Below are 20,397 nucleotides of genomic sequence, written 5' to 3' on the forward strand. Positions count from 1 at the left end.
AGGAATTGATTAATTTTGATTACGTAATTTTTTATGTAATTGCAGTAGTTTAAATTTGATTGGTCAAAAATTTTAAAGCATTTTTAGACATGTTTCTCATTTTCAGATATTTGATCGTTTTGTAAATTAAAAAAAAAATTTAATCAAGATGATGCACAAAATGTACGATAACGTTTGAATTAACAATTTAAATTTCTTATATACTATCTCTTGTGTTTTTCTGCCTCATGCTGACGGAGCCAATTCGGTTCACTTGCGACATGAGACTACAAAACTTGTTACAACTTGAAGGTTACTACCAAAATACCCCCTTTCTGAAATAAGAACGCCCCCATGGTCAGGTCTCAAAATACCTAAAACACGCGAACGCCGTTAAAAACAGGGTCGGAACTTTAAGTATACCGTTATTTTTTATTGGACAGTGGACCTTTGATCCATTTCAGATGGATCAACCTAAAAACTGTCCTTAACTCAACATAATCACATAAAACACACTCAAGAAATTTAAATTAAGTACTCACATACCGAAAAGACCTCTAGAATCGAATAACTAATAATGGTAAAGCAACTCAAGAGTTGATTTAGGGTAATTAAGTCTAACTCATGAATTTAAATAAATAAGTTTTAACTCAAGAAGCAGTTTTTCTATCGGGACCATTGGGCAGCTTCAGCTGTCCATCTTTCCACTCAAGGTTCACTCTGGTAAAATTGATCGTTTTTCTTTCTCTTTCTGCACTTTCGTTTTCCTACCAGGAACAAGATAGCTCTACTCTCGTCGTATAATTCCAGTAAAACTGCGAATAGCAAATTTTACTCAAGTGTTTTTCAGCAATTTTTCCGCGATTCTCACTCGATTCTTTTGATGTTTTTCTCGTATTTTCAGTTGTCGCGAGAAAGTTGAGCATGACAGGCTCAATTCGAAATTTTGAAAATGCGGGTGCGTTCGGATTTTTGTTGAAGAATCTCGAGGTTTTATTTTGATGTGTTCTAATTCATCCTTCGCAGCTTGGATTTTTGTTGCAAATAGGTCCATCAACCAATTGATGATGAAGGGATCCTCAGTCGTATTGAAATTTATGGAGTCTTCTAATGGGCACTCGGTTGAGTGGCTTATCAAGAGTGGTACTCTTGATAAGCCGCTCGGTGAAGGAAATGTCTCATCTTGGTCTTCATCTTGAAGTTGTAAATCGGGGACGATTTTGATAATTGTACACCTCAATTTTTTTGCAAGAAACATTTTGCTTTCGATGTGAAGAAAAAATAGCGAAAGTAAGGGAATTTTCATATGATGATAGTATTGGATGGGTTTGCTTTAAGAGCAAAACACTTTTTTATCATTAACGATAAACAGATGGTATTATTCGAAATCAGAACGAGACATTTTGGTTCGCTACTGCTAATCGCGGTTCAAGTTTTTGGTTATATGGTAGTTTTATCAATTTAGGTCAGTTAATTCTGTGACTTGGACCAGTTTTTTTTTCGCCAGGACGGATATTTTGAATAACAGCTACGAACTAGGAGAGACTTTCAGATAAAAAAACAAATGCCAGACTTAGCTTATTCTTGGATGCGAGTGAAAAAATGACAACTTTCCAAGCAAATAAAAAGTTGAGATCTTTAGTTATTTGCCGATGAGTCACTCAGAACAAGATTTCAGCGGTTGAGTTGTTGTTTTTGAACAAACTGCGTTGGTTGATAGGATACCAATTGAATTTTTGTGGAAGTAATCATTTTTTTGTTTTTTTTTCACTCAGCTTTTCTAATTTCGTTTTTTTTTGAAAAGTAGGCAGGTAAACCAACAAGTTATGTGACCAATATTGACTGGATATACAAAAGTACAGTTAAAAATGTCTTTGACCCTGCCCTGGGGATGTTTCAATTTTTTTACTGTTGTCAAAATGGCAGCAGTTATGTTGAATTTGTGGGCCACAGGAGCTGGTCGAGGGTATCAGTATCTACTGTTTATCCTTCTTCGGGGGACAGAAGTGATGAAATGGAGTGACTGCTCATTGCGGTCTGTCTCTTATGGGCATGCTTCCGTTTGCTTCGCCTCGCTGTACAGAGGAGCACTCAGACAAAAAACATCTTAAAAAAGTTGTAGATTTTAATTGGTTCGATTTCGTTTTCACTGAGGTCAACTCTTGGTTCAATTTTTCCTCAGGTACACTTCGGCATCGGGTAAAATCATTTTTCAGCTTTGATGATTGTTTTATAAAGCCATCTCGATCATGACAGTTTTTGTCGACAAGTTAATCGAGCATAGGTTGTTTTTGACAACTGGTGGCTGTTCTGAAATCAAAAATTGTAGAAATAAAAGACTGTGTGGTTGCAAGATAACCCCTCAAAACATCTTTAATTAAGGTATTTTATCGCATTTTAGATTAGATTTTATTGGATTCTCGGCAGCAAGATATAAAAATCTAATTTCTTAAAACTTCGTCTGATAGAATAAAACTCACAAAAAGTTTGGGTCCCATAAGGCATGATTAGTAAAATGCGTTGACAAATTCTGTCGCAGTCTGTCTCTCGAAGATGGTTTCCCCATGTACGATGAAAATTTTGATGCGGCTCTTGCCGTTAATGTCAGTGATGTTCTTATGCCTGAACAATCTTGGCCAAGCTGTCAGCACCTGCTAGAAAACCTGGCTCTGTTAACGGAACTAAAGGCTGCAGGCTTGATGATTCTAAAGCCTTTGGGTGGTCGAGAGTGTGCCGTCAAAGATTAATTTTTTTTTCGCCACAGTGCTGAAATATCGCGTAAATTTAAGTGAAGTCATTGGAGCCGACATGTGCAGAAAAAATGTTTTCAATGTTGCTTATAGGTTTCTAAAAATGTGGCCCACATGTTTCGCTTCGAAGGCAAAAGCTGAAATAAAAACGAATTGCTTTGCAATTCCCTTTGAAAAATAACAAACCGCTCTGGAGGCTCTTGCATACAATTATGGCTCACAAAAACTGCAGACAAAATTACTGTGCCCTCATTAATATTCCAGCTGAGTTTTCAGACTTTACAAACGGCGAGGCCACGCAAACTGAGGTCAGGGGCAAGTCTATGTTTTAAGACAATTTCGGTGCTCTCGTGCGGTTTTATTTCAGATTAGTTGAGTAAGGGGAATCGGAAATTTTCCCAGTCCTTTGTATTTGTTATGCTCAATGTTACTGTGACGAAACGTGCATCTGTTTTGGGTTGAATAATCATTAATTAGTTTGAACCGCAAATCCACTGTTCAATTGCAACCGTTTCCGAAAGAAGAAAAAAATTGTACCCCGCAACCTAGAGATTAGTGACACCAGGAGGAAGCCGGTACCCGTTAGAGACCATTGGGTACAACTCAATTTTCTTAAGTTGATCTTACACCCTTCTTGTAAAAAAATAATCGTTTTTTTTCTTTAGTACCTGCGCTTGGCTCATGTCATTGGGCCAGATATATTTTTTTGCCTATTGGACTTCGGCGATAAAGCGGACTGAAATCGCTATCACTTTTCGGGCCGAGCACCGACGTACATGATTGCTTCTTCATTCACGTGAGGTATTCGAGACACGCCTTTGCTGCAGTACGAATTTTGGCTGAATTTTAGTTGGAAATTGTTTTTTTTCTGATTCTATTTCCATGTAATATGATTACTCAGCTTTATAATGCCTCTGTCGTGAAAGGCCGAGTTCGAAAGCCGCATTTACAGACTTGAGCTTTTGTTACAAAGGCCCTAGCTCATGCGATCGTTGCTGTTGTCTTTTATCAATTCCAAGCGTTTATAGGAATATCAGACTTGATTTTTTCGCAAACCTCAAACAAACGTTTAGAGATCAAAAATTTTGCCCTTTCACCATCGTTCGAGATTTTTTTCCGATTTCACGCAAAATGGTTTCGATTGATGCAGAATGGTAGAAAACTACCTTGTGTGAAACTAAATCGTGTTTAGATGTTTTTTTATTTTTGAAAAATTCTGATCGAAACCATTACGTGCATAATCGCCCCAATTACTATATGTTCCAGTTTTTCTCAGGGTTGGTTGACGCATAAGGATCAAAAATGTAGGCTTTGCGAAACAAATTTGGTCCCAATTTTTTTTCCTAAAAAACTCTGATCATTCGGAAGTAGAGTTTTGAGTTTTTTTTTGTTTCTGACTGTTTGCTTCATGCTGATTTCCTCTATCTTCATGCCCCATTTCCAGCTGATCTCTCATTCGATGCCGTTGTACTACTAAGGCATTGCTGGTCGCAAATAACAACGCTGCGTGAATTGTGTTAACAATAGAAAAAATTGATGTTAATTTTATTAATTTTCGTTTAAAATATTGAAAACTGGGTTTTCTTTCAGTTTGTGGAGTCCAAATTTTTTTTGGTATCGAAAATTGATAAACGTGGCGATAAAGAAGAATCAGTTTCATGCAGTGGAGGCTGCGCTAGAAATAATAACAAGATGGTTTCTTGAAGTACTTGAAAATCAATTTGTTTTGTGGTGGTTGAATGCAATTACACCCGTGAAAGGCGCTGACACTAAGGCTATAGTTCCAGAATCTAAAAATTCTGGCTAAAATAACAAAATTTTAAAACAACTTACATGTTAGCATCAAAATTAGCCACAAAATGAAAATGTGAAAATAAAAATGGAGAAAACTCTCAGAAATTTGTGACAAAATGTTTTAAAATGTTACATAATAGTTGTTACATAATTTCAGTGATATTTGTAAAGTTTTGATTTGTTGAATTTTTAAAATTTTGAAGTAATGATGTGTGTGACACTTTTTATGATCTTTGATAATTTTGTACAGATAGTTTAGAATTTTTAAAACCTGAAGTTGCACAAAATGTGCGAAAACGTTTGTTTGAATTTACAATCAAAATGTAAAGTTTTGAAACCCTACGGCGTTGAGCCAATTCTCAATTACAGTCTCTCCTACAAGGAGACGTAATTTTTAAATTTACTTTTCCCTTGTTTTAGTAGAGAAATCTTTTTAGTTGAGAAATCTTTTTATATTTTGCCATGTTAGAAACTTAGCAACCCGGAAAAAGAACAATTTTTACCCAAAACTTTGGCTATTCCGGGACTTTCTTTAAACCCGAACACCACGAACCCACAGAAGAACCTCGCAAGCCTAATCTGCAGGGCACCTCTAGCAGAAAAACGTCAAGTGGTGGTGTGGCACGACATCATCAATAATTCTATCAACAGCCACCGCACAAACAACTACAGAGCTTGCACTGCAGAGGAATTGTCAGAAATCCTGAAGACACTGACAAATATCAGCGCAATTGTATACTGTCAGAGAAACGGTACACCGGATATCAGGAACCAGCTGATCAGCTCGGGTATTCATGTCATTCCTATTACAAAGTGTCTCATTTCAAAGAGGAAGAGAAGAACGGAGCTGGTCAACGAATATCAGGCACTGCACCAGGACGTCCTGCTGGAGCTAATGTCTTTGAGGATTGTGTTCGAACACCAAGACAACCTGCCAACTGTCTTGTCCTAGCTTCGTTCAAACACGAAAAAGAAATCTCAATCGAGAAGGAGGGCGGAGAAAAGAAGACTGGTGAACAAAGGCGAGGCAACTGTTGGTCGGACTGACGAGGAGGCTTCGAGGGAGAGGGTGAGTTAAACTTGTATTATTTGAATTGCTTTAAGGTTTATTCCTCGTGGCCTGCAAACCAATGAGCACAGTTGTACTCCCACCTCCATTCTTGATTTGGACTTTGAAAAACAAACTCATTTGGAAATTAGTCCGTGATTATGCGTCCATATGTGTTAAATTTATCAACTGTCACCAACGTGTTAAATTTTTGAGAGTTTGTCTAGAAAACGACATTATACCTGATTTTTTGAGGTTCAAGGTACCGGAAAATGGGGTGTTTTTGAACCAAGCGGTACACAGTTTTCAGACAAAACTTCTAAGAACGGAGATAAACAAGGCAAGGACAGATGAGAAAAACGTTGAAGTCAAACTAGAAAGGGCGAGAGGCGCAGTACAGAGGGGTGTAGATGAGAAGTTTTGGCCTTCGGTAATTAAATATATAAGTCTTAGGGGACAAAGACAAACAGCAACAGTCAAAGAGACCCATCAGAAGAAGCTAATGAAACTATCAGAAAGGCAAGACCGACCTCTGGGGAAGCAAGGTGAGGGTTCGGTAAGGGCTCTTGATGATTTTGAATTACCAAATTGGATACAACAAGTGTTGGCATTAGGGCCAAAGCATCCCGTCAGGGATAATTTAATGAGACGCACTTTCTCGCCGACATTGACATCTTTCTATCGGATCTCAAAAATCGTAAAGTCCCCGGGGAGGCCCTTTGTGAGATCGAAGCTGTGGCAAAAGCCTATGCTAAAAGGGTGAAACAAACACCATCTGACAAAGGCGTTGAGAAGGCCCGAAAGTATCTGAAGAGTAATGGATTAGTTGCGGTACCGTATGACAAAGGCGTGGGTTTTTGTGTAATGAGAAAGGACACCTACGAGAACAAGTTGTCGGATACATTAGATTCAAATCATTTCAGCAAAAGTGAAGGCACAAGTGATGCGATTGTTTTGAAGATAGAAAGAGACATCAATAAGGAGTTGTTGGCTATGAGGAAAAAAAATGAAATAAGTGAGAGTCTCTACACAAGGATGAGGTCTACTGGGGGGAAGCCCGCCAGGTTTTATGGGTTGGCGAAAGTGCATAAAGTGAATACCCCATTAAGACCGGTCCTCTCCTTGCCTGGTAGCTCTTATTATAATTTGAACAAGGTTTTTGCAAAATTTTCGAGAAAATTGAGGGCGCAAACATCGAAACCAACTCACTAGATGCGAGAGAAATTTTAGAGAGCACTAATCTTGAGCCCAATGAAAACTTGATATTTCTAGATGTGAAGAGTTTGTACACAAATATTCCACTGAAAGAAGCGATAGACATAGCTTTGAGAAAATTGTATGAGCAGGATGAACACCCATCAATTGCTTGGAAAACCATGAAGAGACTGTTGAACATGGCAGTTAGTCAAGTCCATTTCAAGTGCAATGAAACATGGTACGTTCAGAAAGATGGTTTGGCAATGGGGGCATCTCTTGCCGTTATTTTAGCAAATCTTTGGCTGAAGCAGTACGAAACTGCACTATCGAGGGATATTCCCGAAATGTTTTTGCCCGAGAAAGATTTTCACGGAATATGTCCCGAGTGCAATAAGAAAATCACGTACTGGTCAAAAGGTGTAGAATGTGAATGCTGTTTGAACTGGTATCACGTAAAATGCGGTGATATATCAGATGATGAGTATCGAAATATAAGTGAAACCGTCTGGTACTGCAGACAATGCATCGCAATAAGAGAGAAAAACAAGTCAGGGCAACAAGCTATCGAAATATAAGTGAAACCGTCTGGTACTGCAGAAAATGCATCGCAATAAGAGAGAAAAACAAGTCATGGCAACAAGTTATTTCTCAGTTACGTTGATGATATAGTGAGAACAGTGAAGGGTGATTCTGAAAAAGTGCTAACGGGCTGCAAACTTACTACATCCAAAATTACAGTTCACAATAGAGACACCAAACACAAACGGAACTTTGGCATTTTTGGATTTACGAATTACTATTCACAAAAGCAGGAAAATTAGCTGTGGGTGGTATCAAAAACCAACAGATACAGGTACCATACTAAATTTTAGAAGCTGCGACCCCCTTCAGTACAAGAGAAGTGTGATTGAAGGAACTGTTCACCGGGTTTTCCGCAGTACGTCAACATGGGAAGAATATGATAAAGCCATGAAAATCAACCGTGAGCAGTGGTTGGATAACCAATATCCGGAAAGTTGCTCGTCGCGGGTTGCATCCCATGCCCATGAAAAGATCATCAGCGAGGGCAAAAACAAAAAGAACATGGCTGAGAAAAAGTAGCCCTGTGATTATAACAGTGATTCACCACCCATCCTGATGGTCCAATATAGGGGGAATCACAGTCAGACATTAGCAAAAAAAAATGCGCGATATCACCAATGCGCTGATAATATTCAAGAAGAGGAAATTGAAAACTTGTATGCCCTCTCTAAAATCCTCCTTTTCCAGTGAACTGAAATAAAAGTGGTGTACAGACTTGAACGTTGTGGGTGCAAATTCATCTATGTTGGCCAGACGGTCCGACATCTCACCACAAGGATCGAGGAACACCGAAACGAGGATATCCCAGTTGGACAGCATATAAGGCAGTGTGGTAGTGAGAGTGGTAAGTCTGAGTTTAATTGGAAAATAATCGACCAGGCGTCCAGCAGCATCAAGTTACTTACATTAGAGGCGCTGCACATCAGGAAAGAGAGACCGACAATTAACACGCGCGACGAGTTTAGAAGCAGGGAGCTGACTCTAAGGCTATGGTTCCAGAATCGAAAAATTCTGGCTACAACCACAAAATTTTGAAACAACTTACATGTTAGCATTAAATATAGCCACAAAACGAAAAGGTGAAAATAAAAATGAAGAAAACTCTCAAAAATTTGTGACAAAATGTTTTAAAATGTTACATAATAGTTGTTACATAATTTCAGTGATATTTGTAAAGTTTTGATTGGTTGAATTTTTAAAATTTTGAAGTAATGATGTGTGTGACACTTTTTATGATCTTTGATCATTTTGTACAGATAGTTTAGAATTTTTAAAACCTGAAGATGCAAAAAATGTGCGAAAACGTTTGTTTGAATTTACATTTTTAACGCATTCTCAGAATGCAATTACACTGGAGCTATTTTGTTGGAATTTCAATGACCTGTGGTAATGTTTTTTAAGCTTCACTGATCTGCCGAGCTATTCTTTTGCTCATTTAAAAACCGCTTGAGAAACAGTCCCCGATCGAACCTGGAAATTGTAACAAATATCCTGTGCCGAAAGTTATATTTGGTTCGTGTATTGAATTACTGAATAGCCGGCATCATAATTTGTTTTTTCTTTGCCGGCATCATAATTTGTTTTTTCTATTCCTTTAGTGCGCTGGAAGTTCGTGCTGATAATTTTTTTTCTTTTTCTCGCGTTTGTTTTCTGTTGCCGTTTTTTCCGTATTAAAGCTCGATTTTACTTCTGATTTGATCTTGGACTGAAACTAACTGGGGTCACCTCGTGTCCGTCTACTCTTCGATGTTCATTTTCTTGCAGTTGTGGCTCGCGCGGCGGGATTGGATAGTATCGCATGTCATTGCTGAGTGTAGTTAGGCCGCCAGTGCCACTTGCTTCGTTTGCTGCTTTTCGCATATTTCGTTATTGTTCTTATTTAAATCTTTCAAGTCTTTTTTCATCAGTAGGTGGTTCTGCTACTGCTTTTCTCGGTTTAAGATCAGATCATTGTGGAGAGGTCCTTTTTTTCTCAGGTGGCAGTGTAACGAATGGCTCTGGAGTAGGTGGAGGTGGTAGTGCGGCTACGGGTCGCTGGCGGTGCTAGCGGCGGTGGCGGTATTGGAAGGAACACCTTTGCATGTACAGCTACTACAAGCACTCGGAATAGACAGGCGAATGGTTGCGTGTGCGCTTTGTGCCGTTTCTTCATAATTCTCTTGAGACTGAATGAATTCATGCAGCTGTGCCAAATAGTTTTCGAACAGTCCCAGCTCATATCGGTATTTGCGTAGTGAAGGGTCAATTACGAATTTAGTTGCATTTATTGGGTCTATATCTCCAGGTGGATGCCGCGGCACAAGTAGACGAAAACCGATTCAAGACACATACTGAGTATGATTTGTTCTGACTTTTCGGATTATGTAGGTACTCTTCGTGTGCAACTTTTGCAATCGGCGCGGAGGAATTCAAACTTGTAGTTGTTTCTGTTGTCTGACTGATTCGTAAGCAGGAGATTTAAGAGCGAGCAAACGATTTAGTCGTTGTGCTAACGCTTTTTGATTATATTAACCTCGATAACGTGATACGAGAAGACAAAATCTTTTTTTGCTTATTGAAACTTTTAGAGCACTGCGTCTTTTAAAGCTGTAACTAAGTCTGCCTCAGCCGTTGCTACTTCGAATGCTTTCGTCAAAAAGCATAGATCCGGAGGCCTAATGAGTTTCCTCCGTGGAAGATAGTACTCGTGCAACATCCACTCGATGTCTAGACCAATTTGTTATGAATAGATGTCACCAGAGGCATATATCGATGTCTGTCTGACCATTGCGCGTCAGTGTTAAGCTAGAGTATCCATTCTGGCGGTCCGTGTTATATTTTGACTGCTCCGACTATTTGAATCTCGAGCAATGTCGTGGATTCATGCATTATCTTGGTCGTGAAAGTACTTGCGAGATCAGTGAAAGTACTTGCGAGATTAGTGAAGTTGCTGAGTAGGAAGAACAATTATGTGAGTTCTTGTGCGACAGTGTCGACACTTGTTTTTGTCAGAGATGCGGCTAACAGATAATTTGAGAACACGTCAATTTCGGTGAGCACAAACTCGTAAACCGATGAATTGAAAGGCTCGACAATGTCTGTCTGCATCAAATCGCCTGGGATAGATTGCAGTGAAGAGAGTGGCTGAAGTGGTGGAGTCTAGTGTTTCCTCGACACATTCTTAAGCTGGAAGCAGGTCAAGCTGTTCTTGATGGTTCTTGATGGCAGAAACACAGAGAATCCTGGGAACTAAAACTTTTCGCTTCACTTTTCAGTCGTTTTTATTTTTCTGAAAAACAAAATATCCTCTAGATAGCTTCTTTTCACAGATGCTTCGGCAAACAATTTTGTTCGTATGTGATCTTTCTGTTGTCGTCGTAGTAGATATGGGGAACAGGATGTCGTTTTAAAGCGCTAGGTGATGGTTTATATATGTGAGGTCTGAGATTTCTCCTGTGTGCATACATGTTTTCACAATCTCGATGTCCGGTTCCTGTTGATTATCCGCTTCGAGGTCGAGTGACTCATTCTGTAGAATCAGATCGTTATAAAGATCTGAGAGGTCAGGGGATTCGACTGCTGACACGGCTGGCCTCAATAAACGCACCACTGTAGTGCTTTCGGCTTAAGCCTATTGCCGCTTTGAATTTCATTCTGTTGTTCCAAGTAGGCCTTGTAAACTTCCAATGGTTTCAAGTTTGCTATCAAAACTTCATCAAGTTTTTCTCGTTCTGGAAGTTCCTTTTGTATTTTCGACCATACTGAGTTACGCATCTGATACTTTTGCCCTCGAATCAATAAATATTTCTTCCATTAGTTTTTTGTCTGTCAGTTTCAACAAGAGTGATGCAGAAGGGTCCGTTTGCATTTGCAACAGAAATTTATGAATACAATTGGATTGTGCTCTTGGGATGTGAAAAATTAGTATTAAAATGACAAAACTCTATCGAAAAAGTTACAGATTGATGTCGGGGTTGTTTTACCTGGAAAAACAGCTAAAGGTTATTTTTATTCTGATTTATTCCCAGATGTAGTGTGCAAGGTGCAAAGAAAAAGACAGTTAAATTTAGTAGTTCATGGAGAGTTTCAATTGAGCCGCCCATAACAGTTGGGAGCCAATTGAAGCTGATACTTCTTCGTTTCATCAATTTCGTCTGTTAAAACATAATCTATGACCATAAGGACGAGCCCTGTTCATGACAGCTGACGTCGCAAGTTATTTCATATTAAAGGCCGGGTTTTGGCAACCTGAGCGGCAGTGTGGTCGTCTGTATTAAGTCTCATTTCAGCGTTTCAAGTTTATTGCGGTCCTCTTCTGTTTTTAAAAGGTCATCTTATTTTTTTTTAAACGTTGGTGGTAAAACTGTGTTCGATTTTCACCCAGACAAGGCATTCAGTTCTGAAGAACTGAACAAAAGCAATCAACCGTTCTAGTTGCTTCATTGCTCGTGGCAGTTTAGTTTTGCAAGGGAAAGCTGTTATCTTAGCTTGTAGAAGTGACACACTTGAGGTGACAGAAATTTTCCCAGGAGTTGCTCCTGTTTCACATTTAATCGGCGAAAGTTTTAGCTTCAACCTTTTCTTCTACTATATTCAAATATCTTTTCAATTGGCGGTATTATTTCTTTGAGGCTGTTCACGGCACTTCCTATTTCTTCCTTGAACAGTGTGCCCAGTTCTGTCGCTAAGCCTGGATCAAGATTTCGGCAAATTAAATAACTGAATCTTGTGACTAATTGATTTAGCCACAAGCAAGGCATTCATATGCATCGATTCAAGGCTCGAAATCCACTGCGAAGAGTAGGAAAGAAAAATCAACTGCTATTTGCACACAGTGGTGGGCTTGCGAATAGCCTCTTCGGTTATTATATCTTTCGGCTGAAAGTGGTCTGATGCATAGTTCTTGTTCGAAACCGGAAAACTGATATTCATATAGACAGTTTTCATTGAATGGTTTCTCCCTCTGGTCTCACTCAACATCCGCAGTTTGTTAGATGGTTTTTGAAATTCAAAAAACGGACTACTTCATTTGGAATCCTCAAGTGTTGTTATTGATCAAGTTCCTCCAGTTACCGCGGGCGCTGGTTGCTCAATCGGATTCAATTTTAAAGAATAGCACGAGAAACAAAAAAATCAGATAGCATAGGAAAGTTTCCGATTTTGTTTCTGAAAGGCAATATGAGATAAGGTTCAGATATTTTGAACGCTGTTATATATACAATGTTATTTTTTTAAACTACTTGATATATGAAGTTATCGCCTGTTCACATTTCTTCTCTAAATCTTGCAATGGGAGCACGATTCCTGTAATTTTTCGATGCTCTTTGAGATAGCTTGTAAACTCGCACTCAATTCTGAATACTTTATGTTGGCAGTTTTTATGGTTTAGCGGCAATTTTTCAATCCAATCAATCTTGTCAATTTATTGCTTTCAATTGGAGCGCCATGTCCTGGACTTTAGGGAAATAGTAAATGGAACATACTTGGGTGTCGTGCTTCTTGAAGAAAGGTTACCAAGGATGATTGAGTTCGCTGCATAAAGTACTCTAAACGTGCGTTTCTCTGAAGGTCATGAAGGCCACCCCGAATTGAACTGTAATTTTATTTTCTATGCAGACGAGCTGTCAGCCTGTCGTTCGTAGTTTTCTGACTTCCGGTTTTTTTTTAAAGGGCTTTACCGTTTTTCTTCGCTCTTGAAATGTTTAAAAACGCTCTTCGGTATAACATTTGAAAGTGCGCTTGAATCAACGAGTTGTGCCAGTCGGGGTCATATTTGGAAGTTTGACCTTGATCTGGAAGTTTGACCTTGGTTTTGTGGAAAAAAGTAAATTTCGAGAAATTCGAATCGACCATGTCACGCTCAAGTTTCTCGCAACAACGGAAAATCAAAAGTTAATTTAGACACAAGACTCGAATCAGATTTGCGGTAAAACCGATAAAAATCAGACTAGACTAAAATTGCTGATCGCATTTTTACCAAAATCAACAACTCGAGTAGAGCTATCTTGTTCCTGACAGAGACCATCGCAAAGTCCTACGAGAGTACCATGGTTGGGCGAGAAAAAATTTTGTTTGGGCAGACAGACGTGTGAAACTGCCCCATGGTTCAGAAAACTAAACTTACAAAAACTTCTAGAGTTGCCTTACTTGTGTTATTTACCTAATTCTAAAGTCGCGTCACTTTGTGAGTACTCAATTTAATTTCTCGATTTCTTTTATGTGTTTATGTTGAGGTAAGGTGAGTTTTAGGTTAATTAGCCTCCCGGAATTGAATTAAATTAACATCGATTTTATTTTCAGATTATGAGAAGCTAGGAGTTGAGGGAAAAGTTTGATCCATCTCCGATGAGAATGATGATTATTATCTAATGAAAAAAAAGTAATATAATAAATAAGTTGTAGCTCTGTTATTAGGAGTGACCTCGTGGTCTCGAGATACTGAGACCCAGTCGTCAGCTCACTATTTTCGCATGTAATTGAGATAATCTCAGCGTTCTGGTCGAAGCCGGAAACAGTAACGTTTTTGTCGACCTGATCTTAAAAAGACCGCACAAAGAACTGGCTTTGGCAGAGACGGTTAAAAGCATGTAGAGCTGTGGGTAGACGCTAGCCGGTCGTTTTACAACCTAGCTTTATTTTTGTCGATTTGTACTTCCGGGCGAATGTTACAAATGATGTTTTTCGGCGCTCCTGGGTGTTATTCTTTTTTAGCATAATGAACGGCAGAACCGTCAACAAGCACTCCGCGCCGAACGGATGCTCCAATTGAGGCCCTTAGTACAGGGGCGGAGGGATAGTTTGGAATGCGGAAGCCTTCCTGATTCCCGAATCTAGCTTTTTAACCTAAATAAGACCGAAAATTCACGTACCAGGAAGGGTGGGGGGTTCGCGTCCCCGTCGTTCCCTGAGTGATATATGATCAAAAACACTTTAAGATATACAAGAAACCAAACAAAAAGTAGTATAGTATCTAAGAAAAAAGAACAAACATAACAAATAACCGAAAAAACCAAAAAAAGTTTAAAAAAAATATATAAAATCAGTAGAAATTATCACCCCAGACGAGATGTGATCCAACCTTCTCGTTTGTTGTTGTTAGATATATTGTTGTTACAAGCATTTGTTTCAAACACGATCGGTACGATCGAAATTTTGGCCCGTTTCTGGTGCTTGCACTGTAGGGTTGTTTGATATTGAAGCACCTTAATGCTAATTTGCGCTCAATCCGGAAGGGTCTTGGGAAGAGAGCGGAAGACAGATCCAGCAAGCAGTGCAAGGAGTAGCAGCAAGGGTCTCGAGGACAACTACAATCGACTGTTGGGTATCGTTAAGAAGTTTGTATTTCTTTTGGTACAAAAATTAAGATATCAATCTGTGGGGACTCAACAGTGACTGCGCTGAAAGGACCCTCCACCGAGTTGCGAAATTCTGAGTTAAGCACCTTAATTCGGATATTGAACAAATCCGGAGGAGTATAGTATTATTAGTTTAACTATTTATACTGCCTGTATTAATACTCTTAGATCGTTTTTTAATGATAAACATGGTAAACATACCGGTTTTTAGGGTCAAAATAGTGATATTTTGATCACCCCCCCAAATTGCGACTTTTGAGATATCGATATTTTTGAAAGTGAAAAAACGCTAATTTAATGAGTTACATCGTAACTGGACTAGTATAATTAATGGAACCGGTTAACTTTAGTTCGGAAGTGGTTGAAACTATTAGGTACCGAAAACCGAATTTTCTTGATTTTAAAATTTTTACCTTAGGACAAAAAAAGTTGTTGTTTGGACAACACTCACTAGTGAATTGACAGGTTTTAAATTCAGCTTGCCAATAACCTTCCGGGTTCCAAAGAACGTGTTTGGTTTAGTGGATTTGTCAATCCGGAGGGGTCCAAATAGCATTGTTTTTGGCAAATTTTTTCAGCTGCAACGTTTTAGACCGTTTTTTTTTGCATTGAACTAGAAAAATATACGCCTTCTAAGCTCGTGTCAATATTTTTTAGGTCAATAAGACAGGAATTGCGAAAAAAGTTCGGCGGAACCTATAAGTTGGAAAATTGTTGAACCTAAGAAAAAAGACGTTTTGATTGATAACTTTGAAACTACTGGACAGATCCGGTTGATCTTGGTACCATTCAATCATAAATTACTCATTATTGGAAAAAGTTTACTCATTATTGGAAAAAGTAAGCATAGAAAATTTTTAAGATTGTTTTTAGCAAAATTACCAATTAGTGAAGGTAGACTCTTCACGTTTTGTTTTAAAAAATTTGGAAAGCCCTTATACCCCTACCAAAGGGTAGTAACGGTTGAATAAGGCAATTCTACGCCACTCCTGCCAAAAAAAGAGGGCTAGGGAACCCAGAAAACGATAGTCGAGTGGAGACTAGGCTATTTATAAGACCCTTCACAGTTAGGGAGAATTGTCAAATAAGCAGCTTAGCTTCAATCCGGAAGGGTCTCGAGCCGGATTACACCCTTCCTAGTTAGTTCATATAGCATAACAGACTCGGAGACAGTATCGGAAAGAGTTTCGGGTGTGATTTTTAAACGCCCCGGAAGAGCTATTCTTACAAACCCGGAGGGGTCCCAATCCGGAAGGGTCCTATTTTTGCCAATCCGGAAGGGTCCCAATTTTGCCAATCCGGAAGGGTCCTATTTTTGCCAATCCGGAAGGGTCCTATTTTTGCCAATCCGGAAGGGTCCTATTTTTGACAATCCGGAAGGGTCCCAATTTTGCCAATCCGGAAGGGTCCTATTTTTGCCAATCCTGAATGGTATCAATATTGTCAATCCGGAAGGGTCCTATTTTGCCAATCCGGAAGGGTCCCAATTTTGCCAATCCGGAAGGGTCCTATTTTGCCAATCCGGAAGGGTGCTATTTTTGCCAATCCGGAAGGGTCCCAATTTTGCCAATCCTGAATAATGGTATCAATATTGTCAATCCGGAAGGGTCCTATTTTGCCAATCCGGAAGGGTCCCAATTTTTCCAATCCGGAAGGGTCCTATTTTTGCCAATCCGGAAGGGTCCTATTTTTGACAATCCGCAAGGGTCCCAATTTTGCCAATCCTGAATGGTATCAATATTGTCAATCCGGAAGGGTCCTATTTTGCCGATCCGGAAGGGTCCCAATTTTGCCAATCCGGAAGGGTCCTATTTTGCCAATCCGAAAGGTTCCTATTTTTGCCAATCCGGAAGGGTCCTATTTTTGACAATCCGCAAGGGTCCCAATTTTGCCAATCCTGAAGAATGGTATCAATATTGTCAATCCGGAAGGGTTCTATTTTGCCAATCCGGAAGGGTCCCAGTTTTGCCAATCCGGAAGGGTCCTATTTTTGCCTACCCGGAAGGGTCCTATTTTTGACAATCCGCAAGGGTCCCAATTTTGACAATCCTCAATGGTATCAATATTGCCAATCCGGAAGGATCCTATTTTGCCAATCCGGAAGGGTCCCAATTTTGTCAATCCGGAAGGGTCCTATTTTTGCCAATCCGGAAGGGTCCTATTTTTGACAATCCGCAAGGGTCCCAATTTTGCCAATCCTGAATGGTATCAATATTGTCAATCCGGAAGGGTCCTATTTTGCCAATCCGGAAGGGTCCCAATTTTGCCAATCCGGAATGGTCCTATTTTGCCAATCCGGAAGGGCCTATTTTTGCCAATCCGGAAGGGTCCCAATTTTGCCAGTCCGGAAGGGTCCTATTTTTGCCAATCCGGAAGGGTCCTATTTTTGACAATCCGCAGGGTCCCAATTTTGCCAATCCTGAATGGTATCAATATTGTCAATCCGGAAGGGTCCTATTTTGCCAATCCGGAAGGGTCCTAACTTTGCCAATCCGGAAGGGTCCTATTTTGCCAATCCGGAAGGGTCCCAATTTTGCCAATCCGGAAGGGTCCTATTTTGCCAATCCGGAAGGGTCCTATTTTTGCCAATCCGGAAGGGTCATATTTTTGACAATCCTCAATGGTATCAATATTGCCAATCCGGAAGGGTCCTATTTTGCCAATCCGTAAGGGTGGCGGAAATCTTACTTTTATTATGAACAGAATGGACGTGGTTGTAGGGACACTAAAACTTAATTAGAAGAAAGAAAGGTAAAAAAAGAAAGATATCAGGTTATTAAGAGTCAGGCTAGAAGCCAGTGACGGCACTGGTAACTTGCCTTAAAATAAAAATTTCAAAATTGGACCAGAGTAAAACAAAACAGGTCTAATCTCGGCGATTCGCGACACTAGGTGTAATTGAAAACAGAGTTCGACACTAAATTGTTTGGACTAAAAACCAAACTAATTTTTAGAAAAGCTATTGCCTTGAGGATTATCGTAGGTCTAGCTCGGGCAATCCGAAGGCAGATAGGAAACACAGGACTCGTTGGGTGCAATAGACGCTCACTTGTGAAAAATACTGCCTTCAAGTGTTGTCTGTTCAGTGCGGCACTAAACAGGGAAAACTATTTCTTTAAAAAACAAGTTCGACAATTAATTGCGACTGAGTCAAGTACAAAACACATACATCTTTTGAAAATATTTACAGTTTCATTTTTGCTTTTAAATCAACCGGGACTCTAGATTGAGAAGAGATGTCGGAACTGTCCGAAATCTCGACTGAAAACGTAGCGACAACAAGATCACCCACTGGTAATACCATGATGCATGGGGTGACCGAGAAAACGGCAACTTCCTCCTCGTTTTCAGAACGAGTAAAGAACACTTTGGGTAACTTCTTCCCATTTACTATGGGAAGGGGATACAGGCGATGAAGTAGAAGGGAAGCTGAGCAAAAAGAGATACGATTGAGAGACGACATGGAGAAATTCAGAAGTCAGCAAGAGCAGACTCTTGGGACTCTTGACACGATAATAGACGCGATGATGGAGAGGCGCATTCAGGCTATCATGGATAGGTTCTAGGGGCTCCTAGGAAACAGGAGTGAATCGAGGAGTAGGCAAGCAACCTCAGGATAACCCAACAGGGAGCCGAGAGAGAACTTCAGCAAACAAGCCAACAGAAGAAAGACATATGGATACATGAGAGATAGGGGCAAATCATCCAGCTATGCCACAGGGGAGAATAGGTCAAGGGGCCAAATATCATAGGAAGTTCAACTGGCAACAGACCGACCTCAAACGAGAGACCGTTGCAGAACGCAAATGCGACTGGGAGATGTGATTCCGCAAACTTGAGTCATACCGATCAAGGAAGAAATCGTCTCAGCGATTCGAACAGGAGGGAAGATTTGGAGCTCCTATCGGAGGGCAATGACGCTCAAGCGGGGCATTCACGAGATGCAACGTCAATGGCTACAGCGTTTGAACCTCTGAACAGGTCTTTGGAAACTTTCTTGACATTGTTATCTAGGACCAGTGAACGCAGCGAGAGGTCCAGGAGGGTATTTAAGAAACCGAGATGCTATAAAGACGAATTTGACGGCTGTATAGATACCTGGATAGAAGTCATGAAATTGCATTTTGAGGAATAAGACTTAACAGAAAGGCAAGAATGCAGTGCAGTCACTAGCAACCTGGAAGCGACAGCTCTAATTTGCGTGATGGCTAAAACACAATACCAGCGGGACACAGCTGAGAAGATCTTTGAAATATTGTTGAATCGTTTTGGCTCAGGAGTACAAGGACACCAAGCAATGATGCGCTTCGAGAACCGAAGGCAAGGTGAAAAGGAAACTATAGACAAGTTTCTAGATGACCTGGAGATGCTTAGAAGGCGTAGTCAACCAGACAAGTCAAACAGCAGGATGAACCTTGCAGTAGCCTCAAAAGTCATCGATGGTGTGAAGAACGATGAGCTTCGAACAATGTTGGCAACGCATTACACACCACTTTCAACTAATGCACCAACACCAGAAGAATTGATCCCAAATCCAAGGAATATCTTCTATTAAAGCCTCCATCGAGATCTGGCTATTACAAAAACAATTATGGCAATTTTAAAAATGGACCAGCTAACCAGGGTAACAATTGGTTCAGAACGAGACATTTTGGTTCGCTACTGCTAATCGCGGTTCAAGTTTTTGGTTATATGGTAGTTTTATCATTTTAGGTCAGTTAATTCTGTGACTCGGACCAGTTTTTTTTTCGCCAGGACGGATATTTTGAATAACAGCTTCGAACTAGGAGAGATTTTCAGATAAAAATACAAATGCCAGACTTAGCTTATTCTTGGATGCGAGTGAAAAAATGACAACTTTCCAAGCAAATGAAAAGTTGAGATCTTTAGTTATTTGCCGATGAGTCACTCAGAACAAGATTTCAGCGATTGAGTTGTTGTTTTTGAACAAACTGCGTTGGTTGATAGTATACCATTTGAATTACTGGACTTTGAAATTAGTTTCATGTTAAACGTTGGGGGATGTTCTCATGTTGATAAAAATTGATTCATGGTTCAAATTTTGTGGTCTGATAAGCTGTTTCAGTACTTTTTGTGATATATTTGTGTTCATTAAGACAGACAAAATAAATTACTCGGGAGAACTTTTGCGCTCTCAAATGATTAAATCTTGATCACAATTGCCTTCAATTGCCCCTATCAACCTCTTTTTTGTCATCCTCCAATTGCTGGTCGTCGCAAGTTTGATAACTGTAAAAAAGGCATGCGTCTTTCACTGTGTAGCCAATCAGACAAAAGCTCGAGGATGGGTGATTGTTTCTCATACATCGAGGGTTGTTTGTCGGCTGCATCAGAATTTGGTTATTTACGCAGCCAAAATTGAGGATCCGGACCTGTCCGTGTGTCTGGCCGAAGTGATGTCAGCGGACGCAATCCCATTCTTACCTCCTGGCACCGACATTTGTCTGTGGCTTCTAGAAAAAGTAAAGTAAAAGGCAATGATCTCCCCCGGCAAATGAGCCTCAGATGCGGAGACTTTTTATCTTATTTAAACTTCTTTATACCTGATTTCACATTTATAATCAATATAAAATGTTCATTCCAAATTAGTTTTGTTTCAAACAGTTAGCTGCAAAAGTTGTAGCTTATTCATTAGAAGAAGATCGCAGAATAATTAAAACAAAATTCCTTGTAGAAGTTCTACGGTTTAAGT

The 20,397-nt window shown here is 39.8% G+C and overlaps 2 protein-coding genes across 2 annotated transcripts in view; one reads left to right on the forward strand and one right to left on the reverse strand.

Annotated features, from left to right (window-relative positions):
• The window catches only part of LOC134856990 (sugar transporter SWEET1-like), a 468,950-nt gene that overhangs the window by 341,746 nt on the left and 106,807 nt on the right, over positions 1 to 20,397 (reverse strand). The gene's annotated exons all lie outside the window — the stretch shown is intronic.
• Positions 1 to 20,397, forward strand: part of LOC134856986 (uncharacterized) — an 88,980-nt gene that overhangs the window by 4,578 nt on the left and 64,005 nt on the right. The gene's annotated exons all lie outside the window — the stretch shown is intronic.

The sequence above is a fragment of the Symsagittifera roscoffensis genome, chromosome 1 (genome assembly GCF_963678635.1).
Source record: "Symsagittifera roscoffensis chromosome 1, txSymRosc1.1, whole genome shotgun sequence".
Lineage (NCBI taxonomy): Eukaryota > Metazoa > Xenacoelomorpha > Acoela > Convolutidae > Symsagittifera > Symsagittifera roscoffensis.